A 19060-nucleotide genomic window follows, 5' to 3' on the forward strand; every position below is an offset into this window, starting at 1 on the left:
TTGTGGAACGCTTAGCTTTGTTAAACAAAAGCAAAAATATAAAAACACTTTTGTGCAATGTTGGAAGCGTATGAAACTTAAATCAGAGTTCTTTGGAATGGACTCGTATCAAAAAATATAATTTTAGCGCTCAATTTATATCAAATAGTTTGTTTAATATGTGAATATTAACCTTAAAGCTGAATACGTCGATTTCCTCTTATATTTCTATTAAATGTATTTTATTTTCTTTAAGGTAAAAACGTGAAACCCATTATGATGCTTTTGAAATAAATTGTGATTAAATTGTGAGGGCTAGCCTCCTCGACATATTCGCAGTTTGAAAGCTCTTAATTTCAATGCAAGCATATTGCATTACAGTGAGGACGGACCTTGCAGAATACCAATATACCCCACTCACACTGTCAATAATAATATGAAAGAGGAGCAGGAAGCACTGCTGGGGACCGCAATCTCCCTGCTGCACCATGTTGCTCCCATTGGACACCCCCTACAGTCTCCGCCTGCCTATGGTCGGCTTGGGAACTGACATGCTTGAGGACAGTTCGTCTGCAACGGCAGAACTGAATGTTTTAATGCAGACGCAGACTGTGCGTCATCGTTTTTCTTTGGATCATTGCCATTGCAGTAATTGCAATTACAATTGCAATTGAAGTTGCTGATCAGGCAGTTAACACCCAAGCCCGACCGGGAGCCGGAGTCGGAGTCGGAGCCCCAGCTCCAGTCCCAGTCCCAGTCCCAGGCTTGTTTCCAGTCACAGCCCAGCTATGGCTGGGCTATAACTTATTGCAGCCACCATGCAGTTGGTCATAAATTATGCGATCGTTGCTGCTTTTTTGTTGTTGTTGTTGGTGGTGGTGTTGTTGTTGTTGTTGCTGTCCCGCCGACTGCTGCTGCCGCAGAGATTTTATATTGTTGACCCCAGTTCAGCGGAATCTGGCGACAGGCCATGTGCTGGCCCATGTGGCCCCCGTCTGGCAAACTTTGAAATTTTTATTGTACTTTATCGTTGTCGACCGCTGCTTGTCGTTCGTCTTGGTCCCAGATTGTGTGTTAAAGTTCAAATTTGCCTACCACATGCGTGACCGGGCTTGGGTCTGTCTTTCATCCTTCTATATTAAGGTATCTCAATCTGTCTTAAGGTCTGGGGTGCACAAATTTATAGGCTGTAGTTTTTTAAGCTCTGGAACTTTGGCACTACTTTTACTTTTGTTTGCCTTGCCAGGCAGCTTGCCCAATTTTAATTACGTTATATGAGGACCCAATGCGTATTTACTCAATTTTGACATGACTTGCATAACATATTCATGGTTAACGCAACGGTCGAAGCCAAGAATAAGGCTTTTAAAAAGGAATAAACAATTTGGAATGAAATAAATCGAATCTGTAAGTTTAAATATTAATCATAAATTCAATCTTGATATCAGTTGAGAATTAGTACATATTTGGGCATCACCTGCTTTTATATTACATAATGCAAATTATTTATTTTTTCTACTATTGCTATATGGTTTACTCAGATGTAGTTTATTTACTGTAATTAGTTGCAATCTCTGTGATGCCAAACAAACGCAAGTCGAATGCTTGTCTGGAAGAGCTTAGATAAAAATAGAAAATAGTTCAGCCGGAGAGACCAACAATCCTGCAGTTGTGATCACCATCATTGTCATTTAAAGTGCTCAGTACAATATGGTGTGCGGAATTTCCATTTTAAACCAAATTAGGCAAAGGAATATTTTTCGCTCCAGGCCAAGAAATGCCATGTAGGAGCCGACTGCTTTTAGATTGGACATGCCATTGCTTGCTCTGGGCCTTGCCTTGGGCCGGGGCGACTAGGACTACGACTGTGACTAAGACTCGACTGGCCCAGCTCAGATATCATCATCGTTGGGTGAACGACTGCATCGAGATTTTCTTTGGATTTTTGTAAAAAAGTCAATCGTTTGATTGACAAGACGGTTCGTCAACATCGTCGCTGGATACGCAGCAAAATTCAGCAGCCGTTTACTGTTTTGATAATGTACATGGCAAAAAAGTGATCTTTTCTATGCTGGGAAGTTGTTTTGCTTCCTGGTCGCGGCTGAGGGCCGAGCTCAATACTTTTTTTTTTCGCGATTTTTGTTCAGTTAGTGAGACTGACCCACTTGGACCGATGCACAGCACATTTGCTTCCCCCTACACGCCCCAATTCGCTACATTCTCTCTACATTTACAGTCAATTGTTCGAGCTCAGTTCAAAGCGCGCTCAAAGCAGCACAGTCAATTGTATAGACTCTGGATGTCAGGAATTTAAGTATGAGATTCTAAAAGTTATATCTCTCAGCGTTGGCTATTTTAATAATAAATTAGTTAACGATTTGTGTTTAATTTAAGCTGGTTTTCAGAGTTGAAGTTCGTTGGTTTTTCTTTGTCGTTTAACAAAACCATTTAAAACTTTTTGCATATAGATTTTTTCCAAAAAAAAATATTTTAATGGAGCTATAGGCCAAGGCTGAGGGCATTTAGTACTAGGATCTATATTGCCTATAAGCTTTTCCCCTTTAGCCAGAGAGTCTCAATTATTGTTATTAAAGATGCATTCAGACATGCTGTCGCATTGAAAGAGATTCGCCTGGGCTCAGCTTGCTTTTTTGATTAATTTTCAAGTGTGAAACTAGAAAGTGTGAAAGTTGCCAGCATACCACTAATTAGAGTTGAAATATTTGATTTGGTACTCTAGTTTTAATTTTGCTATGACAAAAAGAACAGAAAACTCGTCTAATTAAGCGTAGCTAGTGACAGACGGATTTTTGCTGTTGAACTGCTGAAAATCAGCTAAGTATTAGATGATTTATTTTTATGGCTGGTCGGCTACCGCTATACGCTTGAGACATATTGCTAGTCTTAGTCCAAGTCCGAGCCGAGTCCGAGTCCGAGTTCGAGTCTAACTCATAAATATTTACAGCCAACACATTCGCAAGTGGCTGACCAAACTAGTTTTCCAGCTGTAAATGGACACAGACTCGGACTTCTTCTCTGCTGTGTGCTCAGTGGCTGGTGGGTAAAGGCTGTGCTAAAAGTGCAATTAGAATGAGCCGCAACACTCAGCGGGATGAGGGCGGACGGGGGCGTAGGGCAGCTCACTGTCCCGGTCCAAGTGCCAGTCTGAGCCAAAGTCGAAGTCGAAGTCGCGCTCGCAGTTGCAATTGCAGTCGCACTTTACCGACACTACGCAATCTTCGGATCAGAGTTTTCCACCGAAACCAGTCGGCAGGCAGGCAGTCCATGCTAGTAATTCTAAGCTGCAAGTTGTTTTCCAAATGCCATGCAAGAATATTTTATTCTTGATGAACGTGCCGCGGCTGCAAGCAGCAACAAGAAGTTACTTGCAACTAGCAAGTACCAACACGAGCAACTTGCAACTTGCAACTCGCAACTCGCAACCGGTAACCAGAATACGTAGCAACAGTAATGCCAATAAAAGCAACAACAACAACAAAAACAACACCAGCCGCTAGAACAACAGCAACAATTACGACCGAAGCAGCAACAACTTTTGACCTAAATTTCAACTTAAATGCATTTTAAATTCATTGGAATCGATCTGCGCCAACGACCACAGAAGCAGCAACATTTTTTATTCAATTTTAAATTAAACAAGTAAGAGTGCTTACGGCGAGAATGCTCGACTTAGTAATACCCTCAACCCCTCACTAAGCTGCCTTTATGGCTTCCTCCTATACACACCTTACCTTCTACACTTTGCTTCACGCGCAGAAATGTGTGCTAGTAGAAATACCTCCAAGAATTCGTTTTTGCAATTTTGGATGGAATGGGGAAGGCATTAAGAAAACGAAATATCTTAAAGAGAGCATACGTAACAGCTGTGAAAATGAATGTCTAGAAATCGATACTTATCGATATTATACAAACGAAGGTAGATATCGCAAAAGATTATAGACTATATAAATATTAATTTATGAGGATTACTTTTTGGTAAATTTGAACCTTTCAAATCATAAGTTAGAAGCAATGACATGTTATAAACAAGAAACATCTCTCAAATTTTACGCAATAACTTTTTTTTTATATTAAATATTTTTTAGTTTTATTTCCATTACAATACTTTTGAAAAAAGCTTGCTCTGATGAAATTTATTTGGTTATGGGAGCTGTTTGTAATTTGAGCTCTCAGGGTATATTTAAAATTTCAAACGTGTAACTCCTGTATTTTTCGAGATAGACGCGTTCTCAAAGGTGCCTCTTTTGTTTTATTACACCCATAGAATACCCTCTTTGCTGGGTTTGGGAGTAAAAGGATATCGAAATTCCGCTCAATTAATGCTCTTCAAAAATTTTTCAGAATTAATTAGCAACTAATTGCAGGGCACAAGTTGTCATATTAATTCTGAATTAACGCTGATCTATTGACACTTAACAAAAATGTAATTTGGAGGCGTTTTATGTTTAACATAAAGTCCATATGACCATTGAAGCCTTTTGATGATAAAAAATGTGGCTTTATTTAAGTTAAATCCCTTAAACAAAAATAAATTCTTATGATGATTTTAAACATATTGCTTTAGAATTTTTCACCACGAATACATGTCTTATCAAACTTGTTTAAAATCTGTTAGGTGGCAAATAGATTATCGACATATTTCATATTGCGTTCGTTGCAAACAAGATGAAAAATTGTGTGGTATCCATAATGGAAACAAGTTTAGTAATAGAAAAAGAAAAAAACAAAAATAGAATTAACTATACAAGTCGCAACAAAAGTGGGGGTTTTTGTTTTTTGTTGTCTTACGCGCGACGTTGGTGTTTGTTTGACTTGTTTTTGTTCTGCCTGTTGATATTGTTTGCTGCTGTTGCTGCAACTGCGAGTGCACCCAGCGGCTTTGATAGTTGGCTGGCATGTCGTCAGCGTCAATCCCCGACCCCGGCCCCCATCTCCGTTTCCGTCTCCGTCTCCGTCACCAACAACGTCAGTTCTTCTTGCTCGTTTTTTAGCCGCTGTTGCAGTCGCAGTCGCAGCCGTAGCCGTAGCCGCACACACAAATTGAGCAATTCCAGTCAACAACTCCTACTTCTAGTTGAAAAGTAGCCAAGTTGTTTTGCTCTGCCTAAGAAAAGCAACGGCAACAACAACCATTAGGCAATATCAAATACGGTCATAAGCCGAAGTAGCAGGTTCTTTTTCTTGTTTTGGTAATTTCGACTTGAAGTTTCTACTGTTTATTTTCGTATTCTTCAGTTGCCTTGGCTGTTACACGTTAGTTCCAAAGTTAATTTTCTGTTGTCCCAAATAATGGACAACTATATACAAATCTATGTAGCCAAAACTACCGGCAAATAAGTAAGATTTCTCTGATCATAATTGTTCAACTAGGGATACCCTCAATTTCCTCACAAACTCGACCAGGTCCAGCTCGTGTCCTGATCAAAAATATATATTTTAGGCTGCCTACATCACTTTTAATAATTGCTCTGATCTTTCTAGTAAACGTGGCAGATTCTGATTCCTTATTCAAAATAACATAATAACTATTAGAAAACTTTTATTTAATTTCCAACTTGTGCTTCAATTTTTATATTATAGATGAGTCGAATATCATTTCTTTGAAGTTAACAATATGGCAACGCTTTTGGGCCGACATTTAAGAGGTTACAAATTTAAACGCCTTTGATCCATACAATCTTTTTGTGATGCTTGTTTAAGGACCATATTTCCTGGTGAACGTGGCCAATTATACCCCTCCATTTTAAACACGTCTCCTCGTTTGGCGGTCAGTCCATATGGCCGTATAAAGTGATCCTTATTTATTGATAAACCAATTTTAAAATATGTGCATTAATAGTGAATTAAAGTACTTCGTTACAATTTGGATTTGCGTTGGCTTGACATTCGATTAATTAATATTGGAGCACAAATTCGTCGCATGGAAACCATTTAAAACAGGACACCACCCAGAAATAGCAGCTACCCAGTTGAGCATTAAATAATCATGATTATCATCCAAAAATCAATATAGCTTAAAAGCAAAATCAGACATTGTAAGACTTTTATGGTTTCCTGTTTAAGAACAAGCTCTAACCAATGTTTTCTAGAGATAAACATTTTATATTCTTCGCCTTGGACTTCGCAATGTTCTAATCCTGCCGATCTCGCACTTTTTACGCTGCCGCACATTTATGTGCATACGTGAATGTTGTTGACGTGGTTTCGTAGTGATCTTTGGGGCTGGCATTCGTTTTGACGGTAAAACAGAAGTCAGCTGTCATGTTGTATTCCGTGTATGTAAATGACGGAAGTCATGCAAGAATTTTAACGAAAGCCTACTTCATGATTATACCCTGTACAAAATAACGTAAGGTGAATATGAAAAAAAAAAAAAAAAACAAAAAGATAAATAAGCTCTCCTCATTGTTCGCAGAGTAAAAGAGTATATCTTAAATGTGAAATTATGCGGAAAGGCTCCAATCTTATAAGGTCAAGTGAATCAAGCTTCCGAAACTGCCTTTGATATACGAGAAAAAATATTTGAGCTTGGAGAGAATAGATTTAAAAGTTTTTGAAATCGGCACGTAGACAAACGCATTATACAATTTTTAAACATTTGAACTAGGTATTAAAATGATACCTATCGATTTCTTGGAAAACAGAGTGGGTTATCGGGACAATTAGAAATAAACTCGATCCATCTGTCATAGGAGGTCCTACGTTCTAAAACGTTGTTATATTTTAGATCGACATGATCGAATTAGAAGAAAGTCATAACTTATTGACTTCGGTGCATAACTTATTGACATCGTTTGGGTAATTAGTCTTCTTTCTCTTACATTTTCTATGGTGTGATGTGACTTACTTTCTCTTCATCGCTAGTAAGCCCTGCATCAATAAAACATCCTTTTGATGATCGTTAGTGCACTTCAAGTTTACTTCATTAAACTGTTTTTGATATAAGCACTCATACGACAAAGATCCGAGACGAGCATAGTGTAAAGTTGTAGTCATAATAAAAAGCAAAATTGAAGTCGATGCGGGAGAAGCGAGCGCGCAATGTTCCACTTTTCGATTCTCACTAATTGATCAATCGATTTAATAGTAAATGAAATGTGAAATCCGATCTAACCGATATAGTCATGCCGCATCCATAAATAGACTCTGGGCCGACTTGTATTTGGTTTCATTCATAAAAATTGTACGCCGTCGGAGAAGGCTCAACTTTCAATGCAGACGCGGCAGCCAATTTTGTAATTACAACAAAACCGTGGCCTGGCTTCGGATCAGCGGGCCATGTTTGTGCGAGTATTAGGCGGTCAAAACAAACCTTTTTGGGTAATGCTTCGAATAAAGACATTTGTGCCAGTTTTTCAATATGGTCGGACGGTCCGCTGCCCGCCTATTGTGACCGCTTGCAGCACTTTCATTCATTCATTAAGACAGCCACCTAATTTTTGTTTCCTTTATATTTCATTTCAGGTAAGCAACGTTTAACTGAAAAGTCCAGCGATAACTCCATTCATAAAGCTCATTTCTGTCAGTCCAAGCGATATACTACTGCAATGTGCCAAGCACGGGGTGAAGATATGTAGGTACACGGCTACTGATAAGCATGAAGGTGATCTTATGGCTGATGAATTAACAGAATTTATTATGGAAAATAGATAAAGCCAGTTTTCTTAGATTATAATAACTTCCAATTATAATGTCAAATAACGCAAGAAAAGAAAATACATAAACAAAAGGACTATAAGTTATATATGGACTGCAGGGCAAGCCAATTACATCAATGACTGACCTCCGCTTCCCGTTTAAACTTTGGTAAACAATCGCAGTGATTTAAGACCTCAAAACTCTTTAAAGCATCGAACGATCATGAATCGATGACGATGACAATGACGAAGACGCCGACATCGACATCGACATCGACGACGTGGTCCCATCATGTTCACTTTCACTTAGTGTCAACAAGGCAGTTGCAGCTGCAGCTGACGTTGATAATCATTGATCTTCATCGCAGCGAACATTGCATTTTAGCTCGGCTCCGCTCGCCCCTTCCCTGAACGGACCCACAGGTCGATCGCCGCGAAATTTATGTGCAAGACTTGACTTTGCCTATCGAAGGTTTGTTGCCGGTTTGTACAGCCGCTTTGCCATCTCCGTCCTTATATTGAAAACGAAAGTAGCTTTGCCTTCGACCGTGCCGCAAAAATGTATGCTGTCGCGCTTTTTTTTGTATACCGCGCACCCATTGCACGTAACTTAAATGAAGGGTGTAATCGTTTTAAGCAACTGTATGTAACAGGCCGAATGCCATATAGAGTACACATTTTCCTAATCAGGACGACGAGCTGTGTCGATCGGGAACGCGTCGAGCAGGAAACTACAAAAGCTAGACATTGGCAATTGAAAATATGTAAATATTCTCTTATTATTTACGATTTACGACATTTTAATTGTTTTTCTTTTTTTTCAAATATATTATCCCAAAATATCTGGTAATACCTTCAAATCGGTATTGTTTTTGAGCATGAAATGAAAAGTACAAAAGCTAGAAATACCTATATTTGTTATTTTATAGTATGCACAGGATGACAACATCTCCTTTTTGGACATATGCACAGTTTTCGTCAAAATTAAAAAAAAAAAAATTTTAAAGGGTATTGTTTTTCACAAACATTTTCATTTGACTAAGATCATTCGGAAAGCACAGCAATTCAAGCAACCTTATCCAAGCTTGAAACTTCGCATAGGTCCACCTTTCTGTAGCAGACAGTACATAAATCAGACACGGACGGTGTGGACTACCATATATCAATTGATTGAAAAGAAGGTTCTTGTATAGATAACTCGTTTGCTTATCAATACATGTTGATACTTACTTAAAAGCCACATCTTATCTATATACTAAAACTATATTATATCGCTCTATACGAAAAATCGATCGAATATTAAGTTCTTGTGCGGCAAAATATTTTATTTTCGAAGACATTTTCATTAAACTGAGTATTTAAGAGCTTCACAAGTGTATTTAATATTCAGAGTGCCGGAGATATCCTTACACTCTCGTTATATTTCAATTGGACACATATTTTTAAGTATCTGCCGGGGAAAATATCTGTAAGACCAGTTTCTTTCTGCTTTGGGCTTGAAAACATATTATTTACGCTGTTTGTTTATATTTTTGTAGACCCGATAGGCTGTCTTCTTATTATAGCTATAGTTGCTTAAAAAACTCATCTGGATGGAGTGTATATTGTGTATAGTTAAGGATTTATCAGATTTTCTTTTGTGTCCCTGTCATACGTAACAACCTAAGTCAACGCTTGTTGTGCATATTTTATAAATTCTTACCTCTTACCTCTTTCTCTTACAAAAGGTTTTCCTCAAAATCACATAAATTTTATTAAAATAAATTCGTTTTTAATAAGTATTTACTTTCTGTTGGTCCTACCTTGCTAATCTTTCTACTTTTGCCTCGGACCGTAAGCCCCCTTATTAAGATTTTGGGATGAACGTACCTGATTTTTCGTTTTCCAAAACGTCGAACATTCTCATAAATTTGCCCAAAAGATTGTTGATTGACCTAAAGAAATTTGTAAATGCTTTGCCTTCGACAGTGTTTCACATATTCGGAGAAATCACCATTACTAAAATATGATATAATTTCAGTTGCAGTGTGATCAGTGTGTATGCAGTGTAATCATGCATCACTGAACATTATCAATGGTAGTAAATTTTTAATGTTACCTAGTGTCTGGCCAAATGGAAATCCATTTGCCAAGGTGGTCACACTTCGCGATTGCAAAACTTTCCTTTTCATTTTGCATTTTGTTCACTTTCGTTTTGTGCACTTGGAGCGCAACACTGGCAAAGTATTTTATGTATTTTTAAATGCATTTCTAAATGAATTGTAATATGAACGACTGTATGAGTTGCCCGTCGTAGTCGTAGTCGTCGTTGCCAGGCACGACCTGCGATGCCTATCTATTTTTTCCAAGAGCCAAAACGCTTCCATCGAGACGGCTGCTCCGACTCCGACTTCCAACCGAATCCATTCCACACAACTTGCATGCTCACGTGGGGCAGCAAAAATAAAATTCAAATGCAAACACAAAACACATGTGGCGCCCAAATTCAGAGAAACAATCCAACCAGTCAAACAATAAAGCAGTTGAGGTGATTTTTACTTTTACTTGCCAAGGCTCATGTGCACGATTTTCCACCAGCCAGCACCAGCTACCAGACCAGCCAAACGTCGATTCCAAATGCCAACTTTCAAATAGCATAAATGAAGAGACGACAGCCACAGACAACAACAGCCATGATTGTACAATAGTTTTACGCAAAACGTAAAGAGCCGAGATAAGATGATAAAGCTACACTATAAAAACGCCCTAGGACCGATTCCGACTGTTCCCTCCGTGGGCCCTCGTATTGCGTCAAGTGTGACGCAGTCTCTACTTTTGGCATTGTTTCATTATAATAGTTCCAGCGACTCCCCAATTTCCATTAAAAAATCAATTTTTGACAACACTTCTATGGTATTACTCAAACAATGCCTTTGTGTGTGGCCAGCAATGACTTTTTAGTTTTTATATATTTCGACTGTATGTAATATTCCAATAGTTTTCAATGTAGGTGGGTGCTTTGCATTTCCATTCATTCATTGTATCCGACTCGGACACAATAAAGCTGTGCATTAAATATTGCTTTTGATTATCATATGTTGAGTGTGCTAATGCGGTCGCCTTTTAAGTACTCAAACTAGTCCAACAATGCAACATTGATGAAATTTAGATTGTTATATTTCTTTGAAATTTAGAGATCAAATTTGTAATAAAAGTGCTTCTCGAAGCTACATGTCAAATTTGGTGATAAACCTAAGAAATTCGCTCAAAAAACAATATTTCGATATCGATTCTTATCGATTGCTAGGAAAGAAGACAAGTTATCAATTATCGAAAACAAAATCGTACTGCGCAGGCTGTAGGGGGACCTACTTTTAAAATTTCATATCCCTAGCTCAAATTAGTTCTGAGATGCTTGTGTTTATATAAGTATATGAACGGACGGACGGACACACATGGCAAGATGGACTCGGCTTTTGATGCCGATCAGGAATATATATGTATATATCCTTATCCCCTTTTGCAATGGGTTTAGGTTAAAACAGACTACATGGAAAACCAAAAACAATATGATGATCAACGATGATAATCAAGACTCTTATTATTGGCCGTAAAACTATGATCGGTTACCGGAATACCGAAGATTAAATATGTTTGTAAAAATATCTAAACTTATCTACATAGAGCTTTAGTTTTTTTTCGAAGTACTCCGCCTTAAATATTGGCAAGAAAAATAGTACATTTATTGCATTTAAATAAAATATTTAAAATTTGCAATAATAAAGAAGATATCTCGTTATTTTCATTACCAATATATCTTTAAACTGAGGGATTAGTTTGTACAAAAAAGTTCACCATATCCAAACTAACCAACAGCTTACCAAGCGACCTTTACACTGGCAGAACCATCCAGCTGGTTCCTCCATCATCTCTCTGCTATGCACATGCAGCTCCTTCAGCTTACAAATGAAAGTGAAAATGCTTTTGACACAAGTTCCCAGTTGAAGGTGCCTAAAGACATGTTTTTATTGTCTTGTTTCGCATGTTACACAATGGGCAAGGCCTTTAAACGGCGCGAGACTGAGGATGAGACAATAAGACGAAAGACAACCACACAGCACAAGACAACACAACATATAAGCCCCGAAAACTTACCCACTCCGCGAGTGGCACAAGTGACCAGATGAGGGGCAGTATTCTTGGCATGCACGAGAACTGGTCAACCGATTTATCGGTCGGTTAGTTGATCGCTCGCTTACATCGATCGGGACGGACAAAAAATCTCGCACCGCCCGAAGTATATATATATATATATACAGCTCTCCGAGTGCTCCGCATTTTTTAATGGAGCTTGAACTGTATCGCACTGCGGGGCAACGACCACAAAGAGCGACCGCAACGTCGCGTTGCGTCGACGACATTCGCTTTCATTTTGAGCTGCAGCCGCGTCTGCTGGTCAGTCGCATTTGCGACTAGCCGTGTCGTGCAGTGCAGTCGGTGCCGTGCCACGGCATGCCACTTCGATCCACACCTCACTTCCCTCTCGCTCACTCACTCTATCTCTCTCTCTCTCTCTCTCACTCTCCGGAGGTTGCCATCTGGCATGCACTTGCCGCGATCAGTGCGCATCGGTTCATTCGTTTGTTGCACTTGATGTTCGGCTAGCGCTTTCGGTTCGCGTTCCCATTCCCATTCGCTTTCGATTTCTTTTATGCTTTCGATTGTATACCCTTGAAACAATACAAGGGTATAATCGACAGTGCAGCTCACCAATGGAGACATGCACGATCATTAACAAAATAAATATAAGCTATTAAAGAGTAATTAGTTTATATACTTCACATAACAAGATTGTGAACTACTTTCTACTTATAACTGGGATTTTTAAAAAAACGTTCCACATTCTTGAATATGAATGAAATGAAAATAGAGTCTAAATCTGTATAAATATCAAAATGTTATGCTATATCTACGTACTCGTATATAACTTTGGTGCCTCTTAAACACGACATATGCTTAAAAATCTGAAAGTCGCTATAAATTTGTATCGAATCGGGCGATAATATAAACTAAGCTTGATCAAAATTTAAAATCTATATTTTTTTATATTATCTGTGACCGATGAACAAATGGTCTTGCCTGTTGATGCTGAGGAAGAGGGCATACCCCTTTCTTTGTAATTTTACAAATATAAATTATGTTTTTTATTTCGATTTGAAGTCAACGTCAATCAAACTGTTTATTGTCAATCGTCCGTTTTGTTTATTAAAAATTTGTCAGATACTCTCGACCTCGCAAGAGAGATTTATAAGTAAGCGTGCGAAACTTATTAATCATACCCATCATAGCCGCGTCTGAAGACGTCTCGACTTACGTGTGTGGTACTTATGAATGTGCCAAGATTAGCCTCGACTGGTTAAATCGCGGCTAATAACCGACGGTGGCCCTTGATCAACAACTGGCGGGCGACCACTTTCGTTTTTTTTATTTCAAGTCATGGTCGGATTCATACCGGAGATGACGATCGCAGTCACAACGGCTGCCCCGTCATTGATCATTGGAAAGTTGTTCTCGCACACACACACTAATTATAAGGCTGTTTTTTTTTTTATGGCAATTTATCGTCGGATGCCAGACCTGACGACCACACGTGCAGCCCCACATCAATATTCGATTCCGAAATCAAAAAGTTTCATTCATGCATCATATTCACACGGTGGACCCAAGAAACGCATGTATTTCCACATTTCAGTTGTCCGCTCTACCCCACTTAACAGCATGTAAAGTAAATGTAAACGCTTTTCTGGTATGACAGTAGTTAACGTTTCGGTTGGACAGGTTATCGATTGCACTTTGATGCTTTAATCAAAAGAAACGCGAGGCAAGACTTGCAACGAGTTTACCCTTGGCAGATATATTTAAAATAATTAATCGGATATTTATATTTATATATTTAAAAATAAGTATGAAACCCATTGAAAAGCGAACCAAAAGTTGGAATAAACATTTAAGGCCCGTGTTTTTTACCTTGAGTACAATCTTTGACCTCTCTTTTTGAAAACTTTGAGGTTTCAATATTATTTAAGCTTTCTCGATGATGCATTATCCTATGGCATCTGCTCCAATTGTTTTTTCTTCCAAATAAAAGAGCTGTGAATAAATCTAGTAACTATCGAAAAGATAGCAGAACTAGGTATATAATTATATAGAAAATAGAAAGAAAAACAAAACAATCTAAATGTTTGCAATTAATAAGCATTACGAATATGCTGAAAATTGAGATACCTAAAACATAAATATCTCATCAGCCCTCGAAACTTTAGTATACTATTACAGTCTTTGAACGTATTGCAAGCAGGGTACATAGTATATGTACACACAGAGACATGTAATAGGTTGATTAATCTTGTTGCTTCTGCGGTATTTGCGGTTAATAATGATTAAGTCTTTGCTGATTTTGTTGCTGTTGTTGTTGTTGTTGTGGATCGCTTTGGCCGCTGCCTTGGATGCTTGAAACTTACCAACATTAAATAAAATACAAGCGTATAAACAAACAAGCAAGCAAACAAACAACAATTCCAGACTCAAATTGAGTCAAAAGAGATACCACAACAACAACAGCGTCAGCAACAGCGACATTGCAAACAACTTTCCAACCACAGTGGCAAGTTTGGATATAGATTTGATTTGGACTTGGACACGTACACGTGAGCGTGAGTGTCTCGCAAAGCCTAAGCAGGTATCTTAGCACACACTAGTATGTGCGTGTGCTAGTGTGTGTTAGTCCATTTCAAGCTGTGTGTGCCGCAAATTGTTTATTTTTCAATCGGCATTGGCTGCAGCTGCTGCCACTCGAAGAAAAGTGAAATTTCTCAGCAACACCCCCGATTTATGATATTCATGTTAATGACTAGACTGCGCTCGGCTGAAAACGTGATTTTGATTTGACATTTTGCAGTCTCTTATGACTTAGATGGTTCGTTATCAAATCAAATCGAAAACAAGTTTTTGGTAATTTGAATTATATGGTTGAGCCAGCCGTACAGCTCATCTTGGGGCACGTCACTTGAATGTCATCTGCCAGCTGGCTAAATGCCATACATCATGGTGTGCCACAGCGAATGTCTCCTCCCTTACCCCTCCCAATTCTCTTTACATACCTATACCCTAATACTAATCGATTGCACTTTATATCTGTATCTGCACGCTTACGCAACAGTCAGCGACTCTGGCAGGCACAGTAAGTACTCTATTTAAGCATTTTGTTGGTGTTCTTTATGTCTTCTATTAGCTGGCACTTGAGTAGTATATGACATGCAGCAGTTTGTTTGCATGACGGCCCTACAGGGTTGTTAGCAATCAATCATCTTTTTATTTGCATTCAGAAATTAACTTTACTTATTGTTGCGATTGTTTATATAAAGCTTTTTTGTATTATGAACATTTGTATAATCCCATGTGCATTGTTAAGTACTTGCTTAAATTACGCTTCTAATAATATCAAGTTGCAACTGTAGACTTGGATTTTCCTTTACCTAGTTCCTATTTGCCCACATTAAAAAACACCATACAATACAATACACAACTCGAAAACCATCTGGCTGTTTTCATCGCTTTTAAACCTGAAGACTCAGAACTTGACGTATCTCTGACTCTATCTGCAAGTTGGCAAAATGGGGTTAATGTTTGTATAGAGCAAGAACTCTCAATATTTGTCAGTCTGACAAGAGACACAAAAGCATATGTAAAATAAAATTACTAATGGAAGCCCAATCTAGAAATGTGACACAATTTTTATGAAAACAATAGCAATTAAAATAATAATCAGAACAATTTGTATGTTCCATGTGAAGTAGGAGGGAATCATTCAATATCAAAAAACAAAGAGCACAATAAATCAATAAAAAGTGACATTCAAAATAAAATTTGTATTGTTAAACAAAAGCTGCTCTTCATATTGTGTTTTAAACAACACACAACTCAGAGAATTTTATATATAACCTTTTTTTAGGAATATAAAGTGGGTTATTTTTTAAAGATAATTTTCTGGCACTAGGGAAATTCTGAAACAATTGTTAACGTCTCTGACGGGTGTAACCGACTGTGCGCTAACTTGTTCTTAGCTAATTAGCCGTCAAAGTCTTATTGATTATTGGGCTGAAGAAGATTTTATAATTTGCATTATTATTATTGCAGAAATAATAATAATAATATACTATTTATCATTAGAACACGACTTTTCTAGTCGAGAGGATATACAAGGACATATCCTTCTATAGATAAATGCATGTAATTAAAAAAAGCGTTTCTGCTGATAAAAACATTTTTTTTATGGAGTTGGAGTTCCGTTCTTTACTTTTTGTTACGTTAACTCTCAAAGGTATAAATATATTGGCGACTGACGCTACTCTATAAAAAAATAGAGAACGAAATGTCAAGCGAGCGGGTCTGTCCTCATAATGTTCGTTTCAGCTCTAAATTTGCATACCTAAGGCCACAATCAAACATTAAAATGAATATCTCAGAAAGTTTTCTTTCAAATTGACGACAAGACATTGAATTATTTCTCCTTAAGCAGTCTTCGACTAATTCTATCTATTAACACCAAACCAATCTGAGTATTTACTGCACCCTTCTCCAACTGTGCAGTCTTATCGAGTCTATTTACGTAACCTTAAACATTTGCCTTTGACTGGCGCGACAAGTGATCAATGAAGAAATGTACTCGGGGCAAACCAATTGTCGCGTAGTTTTTATCGGGCGGCACGTGTAAATGGCCGAGAGGTGCAAGCTTAGCCTCCAAATTTTGTCCCCTTTTTGCTATGGCCCGGCGGAACTAAAGGCGGCGAGTTATAAGACATTGCATGTATTTGTCGGCAATACTTTGAGCATGTGTATAATTTATAGTATTTGCATGGCCCTAAAAAGTAGCAAATACTTCAGAGATAGTTAATTTGCCGCATGCCGTAAGTATTAGTCATGTGTGCTAAGGCTTCTATATCTGAAAAAAAATCACATGTAATGTAGGAATCCAAATTTATCAAAACAGATCTTATTGTTACTGTTATATACACTCTTGTTGAGTTCTTAAGCATTGTTAGTTGTTGGACACAACACAAATTTCGAAATATTTTTATGTGTGCTTATCACTTTTCGCTTATCATTTAAAACATTTTGATTTTCCTATTCTATATACAAAATTGGCTGTTCTTTAGCTCACACTTATTGTATTTCATAATTAATGGTAATTTATTTTCCTCTTCAGGCATCGCGTAAAGTCTCCAAATGTGGCTATTTATTTGTTGCGCCGGATTGGGACTTTTCAAATCCATTGTATCGGACAAAGGTGAGTTTTCAATAGAATAATTAATCAAGTGATTAAGAATACATGTTGATAAAGCATTGGACATGAATTTCTTACAGACGGTCCGATAAAAGTTCTTATATTACCGAATTTAGCTGTTATCGAGTAGGTTACTAAACAAAATAACTCTAAAGAAAGAATTGGCTTGAAAAAATAAATTTATGTTTACGAATTTTGAAAGTATTCTGACCGAATTATCAAACAGTCCGTCAAAAAAAAGTATTTCAAAATCAGTCTAAGTATGAAATGTATGTATGAAATGTGTTTAATCTTAGGTGTGTCGTTGTTTCTGTGATCAATATAAAAATGTATTTGAGAAGTCTATTAAACATTGCGCGATTGAAATGGATACGTAACTAGTACGCGTAAATATACCCAATACGCTTGATTTATTGTCAATGAAAGGGTTAGCTTTGAACTAAAACACTTGAGCAAATATTTGGCAGTCCGGCCTGGTCGACTGAAGAAAGTGCCACTGGCCGTCATAAGAACAGTACATCCCAGGCACTGGCACCCGTACCCGGTACGATTACAGCAGCTGTGGCTGGTGTGGACCAGGCAACGCCTTTTCCTCTCTCGTCGATTCGTATCTCGACCAATTAGCGAATGACGTAGCGACGTGACGGCAGTCAGCGTATCGTTAAATCCGCCATCGTCCGCGAAATACTTGTATGCAAATGCCTGAAAACCAGCGGTTACCAGCTGAGGGAAGCATCATTGGGGGCTTTCTAGAAATGGACAAGTGTCCACTGGAGCTTATGCGACGTTAACGTCTACGGTGACAGCGACGGCGACGGCAATGATAATAATAAAAGTGTACTCATGCGCATTGCGCACTTCCTTCTTAACAACATAAATTTACGTATGTTTTTAATGGTTGGACAGGTATTTAATTAACAATTTCTGCGTGGATCCACATCAAGAGTATCAACCGGATGTATGCATGCCTCTTTCTCTCTCCTCCCTCCATCAGCCTCTTTTTCTCTATATATATATATGTTTGAGTGCGATGGACTAATGCAGAGAAATCAAATCACCCAACCAAGCAAGAAGTTTTAAGAGGAGCAAAATTTTCATTTCGGAGTCAGCCAAAATAATTGCTAATAATTTACCGGACATGTTAGGGATTACTAATAAAAGCTAAGTTAAATAGACAACCGATGAATAGGAATCTCTATCCCCAATTCACAATAGTACTACCGGTCTATTCCCTGGCCTTCTCCGTGTTAAGTTTTGTGCTTTACCTTTTGTATATGTGTTCAAACTCAATCCAAAAGTTTGAGTCGAAAAATGTATCAAGAAATGTAGAAAGATCTTCGAAAATTAGCTTAAGATCAATCGAATAGTAAATCAAAAAAATTGTATGCTAACGATTTTCACAATTTTTCCGATAGTTGCGGGGGGAATTTTACCAAACCCTGTCTAAGCGGGCAGCTCTAGCTCCTAGGGCTTGTACTCCAATAGGTCAGTCAGGACAAGCAGGTTTATCTATAGATGTTTATCTGGGGAGGACTCAACAACCGATTGGCATCTGACCTGGTATTAAATATCGAAAGAGCCTGTAAATATAATTTGATCTATTTGCCAAGCCCTTTGAGGCAGAATTTGCTGTGTGCAGTTAAGCAATTACTGCATTTCACAGTTCAGTGCTTTAGGTGCAGCCATTTTGTATAAGCCCATGCCCCTTTTTGAATTATATTTATTCAGTCAAAGTGGCCGCACCTCAATTCTGAGCTTTTTGCAAATGCCAGGAGCTACAAACTTATCCAGGGCTTTCTTTTTGGTGGTAAAATATTAATATTAACTAAGATTAATATTAATATTGATAATATATATACTCAAAAATATTTCATTGTATATTCATTGTAAAATATACATTATTCCTAACATAGTCTTGAAAAAATAAATAATAGTCCAACAGTAAGAAGACATAAAAGAGTACACTTGCTCGATCTCCCGGTTAGATATATCAAATTAGTAACTAAGGTCAAAAATATTAGTAGTTTTTACAGACAAATTTCTATTCCTGTTAATTTTAATTATTTCTAACTGAATTTATTTGTTGTCTTAAGACAGAGTG

At 37.8% G+C, this 19060-nt stretch overlaps 1 pseudogene; it reads left to right on the plus strand.

Moving 5' to 3' along the window:
• Positions 1 to 467: 467 nt before the first annotated feature.
• Positions 468 to 19060, plus strand: part of LOC116651627 (protein outspread-like) — a 49292-nt pseudogene continuing 30699 nt past the window's right edge.

Source organism: Drosophila virilis, unplaced genomic scaffold, assembly GCF_030788295.1.
Source record: "Drosophila virilis strain 15010-1051.87 unplaced genomic scaffold, Dvir_AGI_RSII-ME tig00000049, whole genome shotgun sequence".
Classification (NCBI taxonomy): Eukaryota; Metazoa; Arthropoda; class Insecta; order Diptera; family Drosophilidae; genus Drosophila; species Drosophila virilis.